Source organism: Martes martes (assembly GCF_963455335.1).
Source record: "Martes martes genome assembly, chromosome: 5".
Lineage (NCBI taxonomy): Eukaryota > Metazoa > Chordata > Mammalia > Carnivora > Mustelidae > Martes > Martes martes.
This window is the reverse complement of record NC_137892.1, coordinates 141547306-141563855: the sequence shown is the minus strand read 5'-3', so window position 1 is coordinate 141563855 and position 16550 is coordinate 141547306. Positions and strand designations below refer to the sequence as shown.

At 37.5% G+C, this 16550-nt stretch overlaps 1 long non-coding RNA gene across 1 annotated transcript in view; it reads right to left on the bottom strand.

Moving 5' to 3' along the window:
- LOC308343730 overlaps positions 1-9871 on the bottom strand; it is a 249797-nt gene extending 239926 nt beyond the window's left edge. Inside the window, exon 1 of the long non-coding RNA XR_013966898.1 lies at positions 9747-9871. This is a non-coding gene — a long non-coding RNA (uncharacterized lncRNA). The remainder of the gene's footprint in view (positions 1-9746) is intronic.
- Between the last annotated feature and the right edge of the window lie 6679 nt (positions 9872-16550).

Sequence of the window (16550 nt, the reverse complement as noted above, 5' to 3'; positions counted from 1 at the left end):
TTCTACACCTGAGGGTTGGTTTTTTTTTTTTTTTTTTTAACAATTAAAAACTAGAAAGAAGTTGGCATTATTATCCTGATTAGAACTACTGCCATTTAAAAATAATATCATAATTTCGAGAGGTTGTGAGATTATTTCCAAGTCTATCTCCTTTCTTTTCTTCAGTCTCTAGTCTACATTTTCCTATCTGCCTATGTCTCAGAGCATTTATTTTCCAGAATGACTGAGAGCTGCAGTTAGTCACTGGAGTACTGCAATAGCCCCTCTATGAGTTGCTTCTCCTTGTCCTCATCTTGACTCTTCTTCTGGTCTCTGATCTTAGAGATAAATCCTCTTCTCTTCAGTTGTTATCCTGTTGAGTTCTGTTGGTTCTTACAATATTGAAATACAGAACATTGTATACCTCAGCTCTGTTTAAAAAAAAAAAAAAAAGTCATTCAGACACTTGTGATAGTATGGCAGACTTTACTCAGGGAGACTACCTGCCATCAGAAGTAAAGGACTACCACAAAGGGGTTTTGTGGCAGGGGGGAGATGTTGGGTGGAATGTCAAATACAAGAAAGAAGAAGGGGAAGTTATAGCCAAGGAGAAGAGTGGAAGAAGTCAGTAGATGAAAAATTAAGAGGGTAAGATGATTCTTTGCTAAACTAATCTAATGGGATTCTTCTGGCTGAAGGTAGGCCACAATAATTAGATACTACCTGGCAGGGGTTGGGGGCAGGGGCAAGGTGGAAGATGAGGAACCCAGTCAGTTATTGAGGGTGATCAGATGTCTCAAGTGGGGGTGATTCTGCTTAAACCAACTTGAGAGGATTCCTGCTAAAACTGGACTCTACAAGGATGGAGACAGAAGCTGAAGTTCCAGCCTAGCTGAGCAGAGGGCTCCAAGGAGCCTAACTAATGTTTGACCAAGGAGAGAATGTTTGTCAACTTCTAGGATTTAGAGCAGGTACTTAGTAAAACTACAGGCAGAGGAGCAAAGAAAAGCAGTTTCAATTTCCATACGCGTGTCTGACAAGAAAGACGTTTGTCACACCACCATGATGCAACAAGTTGACTCATGAAAGTGGCATTGGAAGCACACTGACAAGTATCCATGTGCTTTTGCTGACCGACTGCCACTTACGTAGGGGATACATTAGATCTGTGAGAGCTGGACACATCCTGACCACCGCCTGCACTATCAACTAAAGTAAGCGAAGTCGTGTTTTTACTATACTATTTATTTTCCATGATTTTCTTTATTCTTTAAATTACTCATCCAACAAAAGTAACTAAAGCATCTACTATGTGTCACACACATTTTTACAATTTAGAAAAAGAAATATTAATGGTCTACACTTTCAGGAAACTCACATAAACTGGTTAATCCAGTTCAGAGAAATTGTATGCATAGAAGTTATTTTGAAGACATCACGGAATTACCTTTAGAATCTTAGCACAGTGTCTTTTAATAGATATGGATAGGAATAGTTTTAATCGTGACAAATAAAAATGAGATCAGTAGTCTATTACCAGTATAGAAACAAGTTCATCTGTCTTTTGGAATCACATGACAAGTAAATACCTTCATTATTAAAACCCTACTCTTGAAGTAGGCATTAAGTTTTGTGGGTTTGTTTTTTTTTTTAATTTAACTTTATGCTTTTGAGAACTATAACCTCCATTCTCTAACACAAATGCTTCTTCATCTCTAAACCAGTCTTCTAACACTTCTCTAGGCAGACCATCTATATTCATTCTATGATCCACTTATGTATTTCTAGAGGACCCATGAAATGCCAGATTCTGTGTGGAAAGGCAGAATGAAAGTGTGGGCAGGGATTACATAAAAGGAAGAGTGAGGGATGAAATGGGTATTCCACACAGAGCGAAGAGTGTAGACAGACTCCCAGGAGTGAAATGCAGCACACCGTTCCTCTGAAGAACTGCAAGGGCCTCATTACAGGTAGCAGAGACTGTCAGGGAGTAAGGGTTGAATCCTAAGGGGAAGCAAAGGCCACATGATAGAGCATGTGGTACGTCATGCTAAAAACCAAGACAGCGATGGGAGGGCCGGAGATACAGGGAATTGTCTACCACAAATAGCCAAGGGAAAAAAGAAACTAATTAAATTGTGGAGATGAAGGGAAGGAAAAGGATTTGAGAAATGTTAAGGATACAGAAAAGATGTATCATGAGGAATGATCTGATGGCGGCGGGGGGGGGGGGGTTTGAGGGGGAGAAGGTGTTGGGAAGCAAGCAGGGAAAATGAAGAATGCAGCCGTGGTATCAGGCCTAGAGAAGAGAGGTGTGATAATGGTGCCATTGTCTGAGATACAATCCGTAAGAGGCACCACTGAGGGGAGGGGCACGGGTGGGTTGGAGGCTTCTATACCACATCGTGTGGACAGGGCCACCAGAAACATGAATATCGAGCTCAAAAGTGCATGCAAAACTGAATAAAAGAAATCCCGAATCAGACATTTAGGGTAGAAGGAGAATATGAAGCAAAGTTCCTTAAATACGATCTGAAATGTATACTGTTCAATTATTCAAAGTTACACTTTCCAGAGATTGATAAACCATGATCCACATATAATAACTGCAGTTTTAGTTGCTCACATCCATTCATTTGGGTTTAGATGCTGCACTCGGAACACTGAACAAGATGTAATCCTATTAAGTCTCTGCTCTCAAACTCAAGATGCACAGAAATGCCTTGGGAAATGCTACTTCTGGCACAGGAACAGGGCAGGCCTTCCCTCACTCTCCCATGAGATACAATTAGACTTTACAGAAACACTCCTAGAACCAGATTAGTTAGTGCCAGAGAATGAATATTTGTGTCCTTTCAAAAGTCGTATGTTGAAATTCAATCCCCAGGGAGCTCGTATTTGAGGTGGGGCTTTTGGGAGGTAATCAGGTCATGAGGGCGGGACTCAAATGTATGGGATTCCTGCACTTAGGAAAGAGACTCCAGAAAAGATCCCTCAACCTTTCTGCTCTGTGAGGACAGACCAATGTAGCCATTTAGGAACCAGGAAATGGCTCTCATCTGACACCAACCTACCGGCACTTGATTTTGGACTTTCCACCCTCTAGAACTGAGCAATATTCTGTCATTTATTATATTATATTCTATCATTTATCGTCTATATTTTGTTACAGCAGCTAGAAGAGGCTAAGGGGGTGAGGTTCAGATTTCTGCTTCACCACTTACTAGCTGGATATGATTGGAAAGTTTTTTAAATATTTCGTGTGGCCTTTTTTTTCCCCCCCCTCATAAGATTGTTTTTGATTTTATTTTGTGTTTCTCATAGGGCTGTTATGAAGATTAAAACAACTTGGGGGCACCTGGGTGGCTCAGTGGGTTAAGCCTCTGCCTTCGGCTCAGGTCATGATCCGAGGGTCCTGGGATTGAGCCCCACATCGAGTTCTCTGCTCGGCAGGGAGCCTGCTTCCTCCTCTCTCTGCCTGCCTCTCTGCCTACTTGTGATCTCTGTCTGTCAAATAAATAAATAAAGTCTTTAAAAAAAAAAAAAAAAACTTGGAATAGTCCCTGGCACATAGTAAATGAAATAAAAAGTGTCGGCCATTACTGGTGCTACCCAGGGGCCAACGAGCCAGAGAAATTACAGCCTTATTTGTCTGCTAATTGTTGTTTTTATCTGCTTTTTTACTTATGTGGGGACATGGAGAAAGACTGGTTATGCTGGCAAAAGTCAAAGATAAGTAGTAATCAAACAGGATTGTTGATCCTTCTGTGTTTCTATCTCCTGACACCTCATATGTCTAGCCTCAAGTTCCCTCTGTATACAACTGTGGACTCAGTGTGAGTTAATAGGAGACACTCAGAAATATCTGTTAAGTAAATGCAAGAATGAATGGCATGCTCAGAGAAGCAGGCATGAAGACCAGAAGGAGCACAGCATCTTCAGCTGGTCCAGGATACGAGACTAAAGGCAGAGTTGTAGAAATGGGGACTGGAAATTCCAGGGACAAATGCACTAAAAGAAATAAGGTTCAGGGGGAAAAAAAAAAAAAGGCAGATAAGTAGAGAGCAATATAGTAGAGTCTACATACTTGAGATAAGTGCTTACAGTTTAAGAAGCAAACTTAACCCCAAAGCATGTTTCATCTGTGACTTGGGAGGCAGAGAGAACGAGAGAGGGGAAAAAAAAATACCTCCTGAGAAGAGCACATGAAGAAGAAACTTAACACATATCCTTTGCTGACTTTGTATAATTGCCTGCCAGCAGGTGCCAGGCTAGTAGACTGTGAATCATAATTGAAACTGAAAAAATTAATTACAAAATTTTCAGCAATTTAATTTCTCTAATATTATACCATGAAACATGAAGCATTATGAAAGACTCCTGATAAGAGAATAAACGAGAAGAATAAATACTACATGATCAGGTGATTCATGCTGGAGTCAGGTTCTATAGCTATGCACTAAACATGGAGCCTCTCAACGTACCACTATTCTCGTAAAAATCAATACGATTGACTAATGTAAATTACTAATCATGAGGGTCACTTTTGAAAAAGGTGGACTCGCCTGCTCTGCAAGCCATGCTGATCCAAACACAGATGCACTCTGTCATTTCAAGCACGCCAGACTTACTGACTTCTTTCAACCCACACAGGAGCTGAGCACTTTGATGGTTTGGATGGTGCTCATCTTCTCTATTCGGTTTCTTCTTTGTTCTCTTCCACAAACAGTGGTGAACTATGATTCATTCTATTCCAAAAGGACCCCTTCGGTTACAGCACAGGTCCAGAATGCAAGTATGGCACTGGCTCTGGGAAATGAGCTTGCTGTGGTCTAGCATGAGCTAATGCTACCTATATCATTCAAAATGACTGGCTCACAGTCATGGATGTGGTGGCTCCAATTAACCTGTTCCATAAATACATTTTAGTGAAGTCAGACCAAAGAGATTAATGGATTTCAATTTGGAAATATTATTTGAAATTGACTGGCCCTGGGATAGATTAGAAATACTGCAATTGACCACAAGCACAGAGTCATGAACTAATTATTAAACTGGCAATGTAATAAACGAGAAACTATTCCTACTTTCCATTCCATCATCTATTGAAAGCCACAGCAGAAGCATAGCAAGCTATGTGTGTACTGGGGGGAAAAAAGAGGAGGCAACAATATCTCAATATACGTATTTTGTAGAAGATTTATACACATTACAACCCCATAGTGATTCCAAGGTGGAAATGACCTGGAAAGATTCTTCTTATTTATTTAGATTCTTCTTTGTTATCATGTTTTGAAAGTGCATTGAATAGGTATATTAGATATTTGTTTCATAAAGGACACTGAATATTCAAGAAGCGTGAAAACTGACCTTCAGTTTACTAATGTTCTGTTCATATAATCACGGAATGGCTATGATTAAACAATCTCATATGTGCAAAAATCAATACTTAGGAAACCTAACAACTGTCCTGGTGTGTGTGAGACAGTCTTAATGAACTATAGTAAATTAAATTGACCAAATATTTCAGCAGATTTAGTCACAGAGTTCAAAAATCAAGTAAATTCATACTTCATGGAGTCCAGGGATCACATAGAAAAGGTATTGGTTCTAATCATTTTATGCTAATGTATTAAAAGAGATTAACTTTACTTGCCTAACATTTCAATTCATCTGATCACAATGAGCCTGACCTCTACCATAGTTACATGAGATCTCCGTGTGCTGCCCTCAAAGGGGATTCCCTCTGTGATTTTCACTTGGTGACATTCTTAAATAAAAATTATTCTTATGTGATTTTTATTTGACTTCATAAACTCAATTTCTCCCCTCCCAGTCTTAATTATAGCACTGAACTCTGACAGAAAATTATTGTGAAGGTCATGGAATACCTGGGTTTGTCCGCCAACTCACGCTACCTGCGAGTAATTTACTTTGCTGTTTACTAATTCAGAACTGAAAAACTATATAAAGTTCTGAACCCATAAGCTACAGATGATATTAAAGTATAGAAGTGATTCACAGTGTGCCCCCCGCCCCCGTTGGAAATTTCAAGTTAGAAGGCTGAAGATCCCTAAAATTAAGAAATGTCCAAAGAAATTAAATCAGTCTGCATTGTATGTTCCCCTGAATTTATGCCATTTCTGATGTGATGTAGCTATTAATACAAGAAACTGAAGACACTTTGATAAAATCAAATCACTTCTGCTGTATAAAGCAATGGAAAAATCACAGTGAAAAGTCAAAGAAAAAAGCACTAGTACATGCCAATTGTAACAATCTGTTACAATCTGTTTATAATATTAACCATTTCTAGTTTTCAAGTTTATCTAAAGGTGTCATTCTAAACATTTTTTTTTTTCTGACATTTGTTTGATTCCCAGTATGGGGCACTTTCATATAGAATCACATCTACACTGCAGTGTAATGCTACTTGTTTTCATTGTCTCCAAGCCATTATCAAGAAAAAAAAAAAATTCACATCTCACCTTTATAAATACATCTAAAATAGTTCAAATAACAAATAGAAATATTAAATGCAAAACTCAAAAGAAAAAAATACACATCAATACAGCATTTTAAATTGTCTTTCTATTATGGGCTGAATGGTGTCCCTCCCAAAAAAGATACGTTGAATTCCCAACCCCCTTTGCCTCAGAATGCTACCTTTTTGGAAATGGGATCATAACAGAGGGAGGCAATTAGGGTGAGTCAAAATCCAATATGATTGGAACCTCATAAAAAGGGGGAATTTGGGCATAGAATCAGACATACACATGAGAGACAGTTATATATGAAAGGGCGTACAGAGAACACCACGTGAAAACAGGGACTGGAGTGATGCACCAAAGTGCCATGGAATGTCAAAGAGTGGCAACACAGCAACAGAAGCTAGCAAGAGGCAAGGAAGGACTCTCCTATGGGTTTCAGAGGGAGCATAGCTCTGCTAACACCTCAATTCCCGGCTTCTCATCTCCAGAACAACCAGACAATAAGCACCTCTTATTCTAACTTCCAGCTTATGGCACTTTTTGTTAAAGCAGCCCTAGGAAATGCACACACTTTCCATTATAAAGCTAGGGTCCTTAACACCACTTATTTCCTATAAAGAAGTTTTGTGCTTTCAGGGAATTACATTACACCATTTCTCTATAGTAAAATAGTGAGGTGGAGGCAGGGAGAAAAAGAGGCAGAAATATCACAACACCTAAAAATCATATGAAAACTGGGGCTCCGGGGTGGCACAGTTGGTTAAGCATCTGACTCTTGGTTTCAGATCAGGTCATGATCTCAAGATCATGGGAGAGAGCCCCACATCAGGTTCCACACCTAGCCCAGGGTCTACTTAAAACTCTCTTTCCCTCTACCCATCCCCACCACATGCACACGCTCTCTCTCTCTCTTCCCCTCTCTCCCAAATAAATTTTTAAAAAAATTAACAATCATGTGAAAACTATATATTAATTTTGTGTTTCAGTATAGTAACAGGATGCTTAGCATAAACACATGTTAAAACAAAGCTATCACATTTAAAAGCACAGATAGATCCAAATTCTAAAATATGATTACCAAGATGTGGTAAAGACTCTAAACCTTAAACTTTCACAAATTCAAGTTGCCAAGAGAGACGAAGACTTAGGTCACTCATAGGTAAAGTGATTTTTTTTATCCCTATTTGAATTTTATCATAGATATTTTTAAAAATAGGAAATCATAATAAATAGACATATATTCAAAAATGTTCTACAGAGGCCTAACAAAACTGCCTGCAGGAACTTTATCATTTTTAATAGCCCTCCACAAGTAATTTCACAGAGTAGAACTGCCTATTCTTTTCTATCAAAATAAATTTCACATGTTAGCATAACCCTCCTCCCACTTCCTTATAATTTTCATGTTTGTAATAATTATAAGGATGTTCAAGGAGGCTGCTTGCATGCCAAATGATCAAAACAAAGCTGGTGTGGAAACTATCATACAAGGATTTAATTCAGACTATCACAAGTCAAGGTCACGCTTGATCCCAGCTCCCGGAGGTGCTAACAGGCAACTTTCAATGGATTCAAATTATGGGCCAGATCATTAAATGAGCTGACTGACTCACTCATTCTTGCTATTAATAAAGAACTCATCTTGGAGATTTTCCGCACGGCTGTATGGATAACCTGAATTTATGTGGACCTCAGCAGTTCAAAGCCTGAATTCATTTTCTTGAAACAAGCAGAATCTGAAGTTTATTAGCATGGAAAAGAGTTCTCTTTTCATTAGATTATTCTGAAGTGCTGTCCATGACATAATATGCCACGCATGTAGAACCTTTAGAATAAAAATTGTGATTGCCACTCAATGGGGGAGTATTTCTAAGATGTGACAGATTTTATAACTGTGAAGAAGGAAATATCTGCCTGTCTGGGTCTCTTAGCCTTTCAAACATGCTCTTTAAATTAAAATTATAGCACATAGGAAACTTCATTACCTGTTTCACTTGCAGATAATTGTTTCTCCTCTTTGAATATGTGCCCTTTTCAGGATAAGTGTTCTGGATTAGACAGAGCTGAGCAAGTGGTAAATGGGATTCTTTTGCTTGCCTGTTGGATGTCCCAAGGCAATTACCTACAGTATTATAAATTAGGTACAAGAAACGTTGGCCTACATTTTAATTGTCTTAAGTAATTTTTTTTACTTATTTTTTAATGAATACAAAAGGGTTAAGTGATTTGAAGCTTCTCCTTGCCAATTTTTCTTTAAAAGGCAGTACAGTAATCAATGGCATGGAATGAAATGGAATCAAATGAAAATGCTAAGTTTAAAAGAAACAATCAAAGATTGGTTCATGGTCCTTAAAACTGTTTAAAATTTGAAAAATGACTCAAGGGTTCATGGTCTTTTTTGATACTCTCATTTACTCATTTTTTCTTCATTTACTCATTTTTAATCCATGTATTAAGCAATTATTCTTTTCAGTATTAGTCATATCTAAGTCAATGGGGTGCAAAGATAATCAGCTTCCATCCTCAAATAAGTTACTCTTTAATAGTACAAACAAATACAGATAAATAATTTAAATCCTTGTCATTAATGTTGTAAAGAACATATGGAAATGCACAGTGGTGGTACCAAAGAATGGCCCCAGCACTTCAGAGGCAAGATGGCAAGAGAAAAGCATCCAAAGAATAGGACATAGGTGGTTAGCACCTCAAATGATGAGTAAGGCTTCAACAAGTAGGCAAAAGTAAGGAGAGACATATCAGTAAAAATGAAACATCATGGCATACAAAATGAAACTTCAAAGAGCTTGACATGCTAGGAACATAGGTTGCAAGTAGTTCGTTGGGGGAAGAGAAAGATTATCAGGACAGGGGAAGTGGGTGAAGTCATGGAAAACAGATGCCGAAGAGAGTGGATCTCCTTTTGTTGCCAATATGATGGGTTTCATCAAAGGGTCTTATCAGGACCAACCTAATATTACTTCTGTTACTGAAAAATAACTAAGTTTATAGAGAGCCAAGAACTGAGCATTTCTCTATATCCCCTTCTTGCCTAAAATCCCATAAAATTACCAAAAATGTTATTTTATCTAAATAAATCTATAAGACAAAATACAAACAAAACCAAGTGGCACTATTGGGTCAGAAACATAGGAACAGAGATAGAAGGAAAAATATCAAGAGACCATTCTTTGAAGATAGATATATTAGTTTGCTAAGACTGCCACAACATAATACCACAGGGTGAGTGGGTTAAACAACAGAAATTTATTTTCTCACAGTTCTGGAGCCTGGAATGATCAAGATCAAGGTGTCAGCAGGTTTAGATCTCCTGAGATTTCTTTCCTTAGCTCACAGATGTCTGCCTTCTCTCTGTGTCCTAACATGACCTCTCCTCTGAGGGCATATTCCTGGTATCTCTTCCTCTCCATATAAGGACAATGGTCATAATGGATTAGGGCACACCCTTATGACCTTGTTTAATTTTAATCGCCCCTCTGAAAGGTCCTATCTCCAAATACAGTTACAATGTAAGATACTGGGATTTGGGATCTCAACATATGAACTTGAAGAACACAAGTCAGTCCATAACATAGAGTCGTACAAGGACTACTAAGCCCCACTAAGAGTCAGTGGGTGTAAAAAAATAGAGCTAGAGTTTGTCCGGAGGCCTGTACTTCCTTTCCTTTCTGCAATCAGTTTGCACAGTGAGCTACTAAGCAGCTGCAAAAAAGCTAATGGAGGAATAAAGGTGCTTAGATCAAAGAGGCCATGATATGAGGACTATTAACCCCAAGACTCCTAGGAAAGCCCCATTCCCAGAAATCAAGCTTATAATGACCAGAGAAATAGCAAAATACACATAGCTAAAGACTAAATTAATACACAAAGATAATGAATTCTTCCAGGAATCATTGCAAACAAACCTAGAGATGGAAGGTATGAAAGAACAATAATAATGTGTCATTGAAATTATATTCAGAAGGTTCAACATCTGTCTAACAGGAGTTCTAGAAAGAACCTGGGAAAACTATGGGAAGAAATGTCAGAGCAATAATTAAAAAAAAAAAAAATTCCCAGGAATAAAGACAAATGTAAGATTTACATTTAAAAGGGACTTCTGAGTCTGAAGAAAATGCAGATAAACAGATCCACAACCAGAAACGCCATGGTGACATTTTAGAATTCTAAGGATAAACATACATTTCTTAAAAGCTTCTGGATATGCTTTTATTAAGATCTTCTAGAGAAATAGAAAAAGAATAATCAGATTACATTAGATTTAGGGATACCAGATAAAATACAGGATGCTCTGTTACCGCATACATTTCAAATAAACAACAGATAGTTTTTTAGTATAAATAAGTCCCAAATTGCATATTGCATGGGACATAATTATAACTTAAAAAGTACTTGTTGTTTATCTGAAATTAACATTGAACTGGGTGCCCTACATATTTATTTGCCAAATCTGGTAACCTTAATTAGATTCCTCACCCATCAGGTAACACTGAATCAATACTGTCGATGTTCTAAATAAGGAAGCTCATGTCCAGTCAAATTATCATTAAGAAAGGCAAATCTTACAAAGATCCCCAAAAATAATAATGAAGAAATTTTTGTACCAGCTGAGTTACATAAAAATATTAGTAACTTTAGGAAAATAATCTTTTGAAACTAAAATCACAAAGTTACCAATGTGGGACCAGGTTTATGAAGAGTTTGGGCAGGAAGTAAGGGACAAAAGAGCATGCCAAGTTCTTGTCTTATTGATGGGGAGGGCATAAAAGATTACAAACATTGACAGAAAGTATAAAAATATACACAGTAAATAATAAAATTAACTTTTACAAAAACATTAATTAGATCGTAAGTGCTGTTCTCCCCCACATATGAGTCACACTGGCTACCGTATTGTTCCTTGAATGATCACACAACGTGCCACAGCAGGACCTAAGCTCTGCTCTTCTGTTGGCTTGGAATGTTCTCGCCAGATAAACTTTTCAACTCCTTCAGCTCTTCATAATGTATTACCTCTTCCATGGATCTTCCTGACCACCTTAAATAAAATGACAACACAACACCCACTGGCTCTCCCCATCTTCCCTTTCCCAAATTTAAATCTTTCCGTATCACTTATCATCAACCAGCAGAGTAGATAGTACATAATCTAAGCCCCATGGAGGCCAGCACATAGTAAGCACTGGATAAATACTTGTTTAGTTGAGTTGATGAAAATAACAATAATAATAATAATAATTATTATTATTATTGAGTTGATTAAATAAATCAGTAAAATTTAATGAACCACTAATGGAATACAGTGGTTAAGGATTGGAAGTGATGAGAGAAAAGGATGAGCCAAAAATAAATGGCTAGATAATTAGATATTTTGAGGAGAACCAGGTATTGGAAGAATAATAATACACTGTCTCCAGGTAAAGATTTCTAATACACAGATGGGAGATATAACTCTAATGAAAATGTGTTATGCTAGAAATTTAGATTTTGGTGTCAAATATAGGTGGACAAATAAAAATATATTTGGGGCAAGATCGCCAAGTAAGTACTTGTAGACTACAAAGAGATCCAAGGAGAGAAACCCTGGAACCAACAGTCTTTATCAGTTATGGTGAAGATAATCAAGGGTTATCAAGAAGGATCAGAGATTCAGAAGGACAATTAAAGATAATGGTGTTACAGTAGACATGAGAGTAAGATTTCTAGAAGGAAGGAATATTCACTGCCAAACGCTGCCACAAAATCAAGGAAAGAAATTAGAAATTAGAGTTGATTGTGAATATTAGATCATCAATAATTTTATTTAGTAATTTTAATGCAGTTGGGAAACTGCTTATAAAAATGGCTGACTCTCGGGGCGCCTGGGTGGCTCAGTGGGTTAAAGCCTCTGCCTTCGGCTCAGGTCATGATCCCGGGGTCCTGGGATCGAGCCCCGCATCGGGCTCTCTGCTCAGCGGGGAACCTGCTTCCTCCTCTCTCTCTCTGCCTGCCTCTCTGCCTACTTGTGATCTCTCTCTCTCTCTCTCTGTCAAATAAAATAAAATCTTTAAAAAAAAAAGAGAGAGACGCTAAGGAGGGGAATTGGATGGCTGGTCAAGGAAGGAAAAGAGACTTGTTCTTCATGGCATAATATTTAAAAAAAAAAAAAAGAAAGAAAAAATGGCTGACTCTCTGGCGATTCACAGACCTGTACCCCTGGGGATAAAAATACATTATATGTTTATTAAAATAAAAAAAAATGGCTGACTCTCTACCTCTTATTGTATCTGAGGCTATCCCCTCCTCCCATCAAGATAAGGAGTCTATTCTTTTACCTCCTGAATTTGGCTTGCCTTCTGACTTACGCTAGAAACAGAACTCTACCCATTCCAAGCCTACGCCTGAAGAGGCCTCCACTTCAACTCATTCTCTTGAAATCCTGCATACCAGACATGTCTGACTAGAGTTACATTCATGAGCCCAGCTAAGACTGGAAGAATCATTCAGATGTTCCATAGATTTGTGAACAACAATAAATGCTTATTATTTTAAGCTACTGAATTCTGGGGTGATTTGTTACACAGCAATAACTAACCGATACAAACAGTACAAGTAGCACAAGTTGCTGAAAAAGAATCAATGGACCAATGGGATATACATTTGTGAAATGAGAGACAGCAGCTGTAAAATACTCTGAAAATTTCTGTGAAGGAAAGAGGAAAACTAAAGTCAAAGAAAAGGTTTGTATTTAATTGATGAGTCTTGAACCCATGGAGAATGGAAGGTTTTTGATAAAAAGAAAAAGGGAAAGAGATGAATGATGAAGAAATGTCTAGGAGGAGAGGGGAAGGGATGATATCTAGAACATGAATCAGTTAGCCTTAAAAAGAATAAAGGGACTCTTCTTTTTCAGGGCTGGAGGAATGATAGTAAGGGCTTTAAGTGCAAACAGGTTTGTGGGTGAATGGGAGGGGTTAAGAGAGGTCACAGTTGACAGATTTTATTCGTTCTGTAAAAAAAGAGCCAAGTGGCAAGATCATTTTCTTCAAGGAAGAGCAGTGGTAGTATGGGAGCGGGGCGGGGGCGGGTGTGGGGGTAAGGATGGGGACACTTGCAACCGGGCTAAGGTGGCAACCTTGGCACTACTGACATTTCGAACCAAATAACATATTATTGTGAGAGGCTGTCCTAAACAATACAGAATTTTTAGCAGCATCCCTGGCCTTTAAAAACTCCATACCAGTAGCATTGGCTCCTGCCCAGTAGTGACAGCTAAAAATATCTCCAGACATTGCCAAGAGTGTCCTGAAGATAAAATCACCCCCAGTTGAGAACTGGCTTAAGGGAATGAGTGTGAGCTAGTGAAGGAAAACCTTGCAAATGTCTGGGGAGTCACAATCAGTTCCTACTTGATCAACTTAAACAGATTATGAATATATACTGCAACATTTTCAAAAAATGCCTATCAGATGTCACATGAAAATTCTCAAGCTTTAGTACTATCTCCACGGTCAACAATGATGTTCTTACTATATATTTTGCCCCATGTTCAAGAGCTGAACTATCAGTGTTTTAAAGAGAGAATTTTATAGCAAACACGTGGAATAAAATTCAATCTTCTCCAAAAATAAAATGTAGGGGTGTTTTTTTTTTCTATTTAACCTTCTCCCTTCATTTTACCTGTCAGTTCCCCAAATCTTTGTTCTTTATATGCAATAAAGAATCAAGCTTTTGTATCTCAGGCTTCTTATTAAGATTTTTTTTTTTTTTTTAAAGCTCAACCCCAAGAAAGTTCTCTAAAGCAGTACAATTTGGTGTGATTTGTTAGAGATATAACAGTGGCTTCTGGAGCCTTTTCCAACAGCTTGCATGCAAGGTGACAGGTCTGAATATTAAACAAGAGAAGGGGAGGTGATACTCACACACAATGCTGTAAATTATGCCTTCATTCATAAAACCATTTCACTTAGCTGTAATTACTCTGCTATCCATTCATGCAAGTGAGGCATCCAGGAAACAAACTTGATTGGTGAATAAATGCAAATTAAATGACAGGGACAGAGGTAGACGTATGAAAACTGAGAGGAGGTATTCAGTATACTAATTCCTGAGTCTGTATATACAACCATTTACAACTCCTGCCTTGGAATAAATTGTAGAGCAGTAAAAGCTACTGACTTCCTCTTCTGTTCTGATTTTGAAAGCCTGGGTGGCAGAAGGATGGGAGTTGGTTCCCAGCAGAATTTCAGAGCTCAATGGTATAACTGTCAAAATCTCTTTTAAAGGAAGGCGAGCTATCTGCATTATCTGTGTTAGGGAAAGTCTTTTCTTTGTTGATAGTGTCTATTTGAAGAATTGGCATTTAGCAAATATGTTAATTAAAGCTCCAGACTACAAGCTATAATGTTCGCCATGCATTTTGTGACAAGTTCTATTGTGTTTTTATGTTAATATTATTCTTCAATAGATTATATTGTTCCTCATTCAGTCAAATCAAAATATTGAATCTGAGCACAACATCTAAGTGAAAGAAAAGCAGGGCTTTTTCCTGCCTAACTTTTGTTTGATTCTGAGAAGGACAACTACCAAAAAAGCAAAAGTATTTATTTCATCTGAAGCAAGCATGATCTCTGGTTGAGTATCCTTTATTGAGAGAAAAGAAGGGGAAAAAAGAGAGAAGAGAGAAGAATAAAAGGAAAGAATAAAAGAAAAGGGGAAAACATGTACTTGTTTCATTATTCTGGGGAGGCAGGAAGAGGAATGGATCTCCTAGCTACATTCACAGTTTACAATAACACCCTGAATTGACATTCTAGTCAAGGAGTAAGTTCTATTTGTTATGTATATGTATGCATTTTTCATCTAGCATAACACAGACTCATACAACATAAGATTAAGATAAATTGAGGTCTTGTTCTTTCCTCCTTAATTTACTTCCTCATTCCATATACAAAGAACCTGCTTGAATATGAGAGATTTGACCTAAATTCCATTTTATCAAGAAGGTTGCCTAAAATTTACAATGTGAAAATAAAGGGGGGTACATTTGATTTCCCAAAGTTCAAACCTGGGAAATATTAGCATAAGCACTTTGATGATCGTGACAGTAAGTCTAGAGAATTAATCTCTAAAGCAATCAGAATTCAGATCTTCTACAGCTTTATAGATCAGAATGACCTATTTTAATTAATTATTCCAGATACAAAGAGACAGCTGCTTTACATAGAAGATTGGAGCTGTTATCTGCTTTCATGACTGTGTTACCTTGAGTAAATTGCTCTCAAACCCTGACATCATATGTGATTTTTTGAGTAATCTTTAAATTGGAGAAAAGCTATGTGGCCCTGCTGGGAGACCATATAGCAACCTGGATTAGCATCACACTTCTAGGTTTCAATTCTGGCTCCTCTGCTTAGTAGCTGTTTGATATTGGACAAGTTACTTGACCTCTTAATGGCTCAGTTTTTCAATTATAAAATGTGGACAATCATACTACCTTCATAAGTTATCCATAAGAATCCATTATTACTTAGATAGCTATTATTATTATTGTATATCTATTATTACTTTTAATAAAGTATGAGGACTTACAGCTATAGTTCACAAATTGAGACAAAAAGACATCACACTGTGGAAACTCAGCATTTTAATTCCTAAAGAAGCAATTATAATCCATCCCATCTTATATTGTTTACCTGTTTCATTCTAAGTGTTTCATTGGCAGGCTCAAGTCTATAAAGATTAAATGCAAAAATTAAGACAATAAACTATAATTAATACTTATTGATCATTTACCATGAGACTTGTACTGTTCAAAATGCTTTTTCAGATGCTACCTCATTGCACTTCCAAAATAAACCTATGGAATGGGTGCTGTTATTGTATGTCCATTTCACAGATAAGAAAACTGAGGAATTAATAACTTGTGTAAGCTCACACAATCAATAAGCTGCAGAGTAAGGGTTCCAGCCCAGGATGTAGGGACTTGCTGTCTTGCCTTTATTCAGTACCCTGGAGGCCAAAGTTCCCAGCTTAAGAAATATTACTTATTACTGCTGTTATTTATTAACCTTACTTTTATAC